The sequence below is a fragment of the Pogona vitticeps genome, chromosome 2 (assembly GCF_051106095.1).
Source record: "Pogona vitticeps strain Pit_001003342236 chromosome 2, PviZW2.1, whole genome shotgun sequence".
NCBI lineage: Eukaryota > Metazoa > Chordata > Lepidosauria > Squamata > Agamidae > Pogona > Pogona vitticeps.
Window position 1 is genome coordinate 269,993,869 of NC_135784.1, and position 3,939 is coordinate 269,997,807.

Sequence of the window (3,939 nt, forward strand, 5' to 3'; positions counted from 1 at the left end):
GGAAATTTCTGGCATGCAAAGAAAACGATTATCTCATACTTCAGCTAAATATTCTCTACTGATTTGCAAAGACTTAGGCTGAAATCCTAGGGACACTTACCTGGGAGTAAAGACAATGTAATGCAATGCTAACTTGGTTCAGAATGGGTGTCCAGAGAAAAGACTGCATGACAAAGTTATTTGGTCCTAACAGTTATGCGCCATTATTACTGATATGAGACTTGAGTGGGTCACAGGTAAGCACTTAAAATCTCAACAACTGCAGCTGGAATGAATTAAACGTGCTCAGGTGCACTGAAATCTGTGATAAGGAGGTTTAATAAAGTATAGCTATTTGTATATGTATACAGATACAAGAATTGTTATATTAAGGACAGCTCAGTGAGTTGGGTACTCGGCTGAGGAGCCAGATGTTGGAAGTTTTGTTTCCCTCTGGGTTTCCCTACAGAAGAGCCAGTCCATGTGGCCTTGGGCAAGTTGCCCAAGAGAAATTTAGCAAAGCAAAAACTGCAAATCCACTCACCTTTGTTGTTGTTCTTTAGTTGTTAATTCGTGTCCAACTTTTTGTGACCACATGGACCGGAGCACGCCAGGCCCTGTCTTCCACTGCCTCCCGGAGTTCAGTCACATTCATGTTGGTAGCCTTGATGACACTGTCCAACCATCTCGTTCTCTGTCATCCCCTTCTTCTCTTGCCTTCACACTTTCCCAACATTAGGGTTTTTTGAGGGAGGCTTCTCTTCTCATGAGATGGCCAAAGAATTGAAGCCTCAGCTTCAGGATCTGCCCTTCCAGTGAGCACTCAGGGTTGATTTCCTTCAAAATGGATAAGTTTGATCTCCTTGCAGTCCAGGGAATTCTCAAGAGTCTCCTCCAGCACCAGAAATCAAAAGCATCAATTCTTCGGCGGTCTGCCTTCTTTATGGTCCAGCTCTCACTTCCATACATCAATACTAGAAAAACCATAACTTGGACTATGCGGACCTTTGTCAGCAAGGTGACGTCTCTGCTTTTTAAGATGCTGTTTAGCTTTGTCATCGCTTTCCTCCCAAGAAGCAGGATGTTTTTTTTTTTTGTGGCTGCTGTCACCACCTGCAGTAATCATGGAGCCCAAGAAAGTAAAATCTGTCACTGCCTCCATATCTTCCCCTTCTATTTTCCAGGAGGTGATGGGACCAGTAGCCATAATATTAGGTTTTTTTATGTTGATCTTCAGACCATTTTTTGTGCTCTCCTCTTTCACCCTCACGAAGAGGTTCTTTAATTGCTGCTCACTTTCTGCCATCAGAGTGGTATCATCTGCATATCTGAGGTTGTTGATATTTCTTCCAGCAATCTTAATTTCGGCTTGGGAGTCATTCAGTGCAGCCTTTTGTATTATGTATTCTGCATATAAGTTAAATAAGCAGGGAGACAATATACAGCCTTGTCGTACTCTGTTCCCAATTTTGAACCAATCAGTTGTTCCATATCCAGTTCTAACTGTTACTTTCTGTCCTACAACTCGATTTCCAGGTGATAGATAAGGTGGTCAGGCACTCCCATTTCTTTAAGGACTTGCCATAGTTTGCTGTGGTCCAAACAGTCAAAGGCTTTTGTGTAGTCAATGAAGCAGATTTTTTTTCTGGAACTCTCTGGCTTTCTCCATAATCCAGCGCATGTTAGCAACTTGGTCTCTAGTTACTCTGCCCCTTCGAAATCCAGCTTGTACTTCTGGGAATTCTCAGTCCACATACTGCTGAAGCCTACCTTGGAGGATTTTGAGCATAACCTTGCTAGCGTATGAAATGAGTGCAATTGTACAGTAGTTGGAGCATTCTTTGGCGCTGCCCTTCTTTGGGATTGGGATGTAGACTGATCTTTTCCAGTCTTCTGGCCACTGTTGAGTTTTCCAAACTTGCTGGCATATTGAATGTAGCACCTTAACAGGGTCATCATTTAAGATTTTAAATAGTTTAACTGAAATGCCATCACCTCCACTGGCCTTGTTGTTAGACAAGCTTTCTAAGGCCCACTTGACTTCACTCTCCAGGATGTTTGGCTCAAGGTCAGCAACCACATTAACTGGGTTGTCTGGGACATCCAAATCTTTCTGGTATAATTCCTCTGTGTATTCTTGCCACCTCTTCTTGATGTCTTCTGCTTCTGTGAGGTCCCTACCATTTTTGTCCTTTATCATGTCCATCTTTGCACAAAATGTTCCTTTAATATCTCCAGTTTTCTTGAACAGATCTCTAGTTTTTCCCTTTCTATTATTTTCCTCTATTTCTTTGCACTGTTCATTTAAGAAGGCCCTCTTGTCTCTCCTTGTTATTCTTTGGAAGTCTGCATTCCATTTTCTGTAACTTTCCCTATCTCCCTTGCATTTTTTTCCTTTCTTTTCTCTGCTATTTGTAAGGCCTCATTGGACAGCCAGTTTGCTTTCTTGCATTTCCTTTTCTTTGGGATGGTTTTTTATGCTGCCTCCTGTACAATGTTATGAGCCTCCATCCATAGTTCTTCAGACACTCTGTCCACCAAATCTAGTTCCTTAAAACTGTTTTTCACTTCCACTGTGTATTCATAAGGGATTTGGTTTAAATTAAACCTGACTAGCCCAGTGGTTTTTCCTACTTTCTTCAGTTTAAGCTTGAATTTTGCTATGAGAAGCTGATGGTCAGAGCCACAATCAGCTTTAGGTCTTGCTTTTGCTGACTATATAGAGCTTCTCCATCTTTGGCTGCAGAGCACATAATCAATCTGATTTTTGATATTGCCCATCTGGTGATGTCCATGTATAGAGTCACCTCTTGTGTTGTTGACAAAGAGTGTGTGTTGTGACCAGCTTGTTCTCTTGACAAAACTCTATTAGCTTTGCCCCACTTCATTTTGAACTCCAAGGCCAAATTTACCTGTTTCTTTTATCTCTTGACTCTCTACTTTAGCATTCCAGTTCTCTATAATGACAAGAACATATTTCTTTGGTGTCAGTTTCAGAAGGTGTTGTAAGGCTTCATAGAATTGGTCAATTTCATCCTCTTCAGCATTGGTGATTGGTACATAAATCTGAATTACTGTCATGTTGCTAGGTCTGCCTTGGATTCATATTGAAATCATTCTATCATTTTTGAGATTGTATCTCAGTACAGCTTTTCCAGCTCTTTTGTTGACTTTGAGGGCTACTCCATTTCATCTACGGGATTCTTGCCCACAGTAGTAGATATGATAATCATCTGAATTGAATTCACCCATTCCCATCCATTTTAGTTCACTGACATCCAGGATGTCAATGTTTATTCTTGCCATCTCATGTTTGACCACATCCAACTTACCAAGGTTAATAGATCTTACATTCCAAGTTCCTACCGGATGATTTATCTTCCATGAATTAATTTCTTTTTAATGGAATCTAAGTCTTCTCTGTTTCAACTCAGTGAGCTGGAGCACCCTGCTGCAGAGCTAGGGGTAAAGAATTTGATTTCACACTGCGCCTTGTTTAAGAGGAGGTAGCCTATGTCACCCTGGGCAAGGTACGTGGCCTGAGAGCACCCCCAGAAGAAAGAAATGATAAAGCAGTTTTGAGTACTCTATGCCTAGAAAACCCTGGAAAGGGTTACCATAACTCAGAATCGACTTGATGGCACATAATTATTAAGTTGGTAGTAATTTCTACCTCAGCTAGAGCTATATACCCAGACTTACTCATCATGAGAAATCATTATTTCAGTTATTCAGATCAGTGAATAATAGGAATATTTGTGTGAGCAAAACAAGAAAGTGTTAACATTCCAATGTATTTCAAAAATTTCAGAGAGATCCAAGATTTTGGGGGGGGGGGGTGTTTAATTGCCTACTTTTGGAGCCTTTTTGCTCTTTAACTTTGTTCTAATGTTATCAGAATTGATTTTTCACCTCAGTAATCCCAGAAGGAATCCCTTTGGTGAAGCTGTCAGTGAATAC

At 40.8% G+C, this 3,939-nt stretch overlaps 1 long non-coding RNA gene across 1 annotated transcript in view; it reads right to left on the reverse strand.

Annotated features, from left to right (window-relative positions):
* LOC110073991 (uncharacterized) overlaps positions 1-3,939 on the reverse strand; it is an 85,786-nt gene that overhangs the window by 692 nt on the left and 81,155 nt on the right. The window lies entirely within an intron of this gene.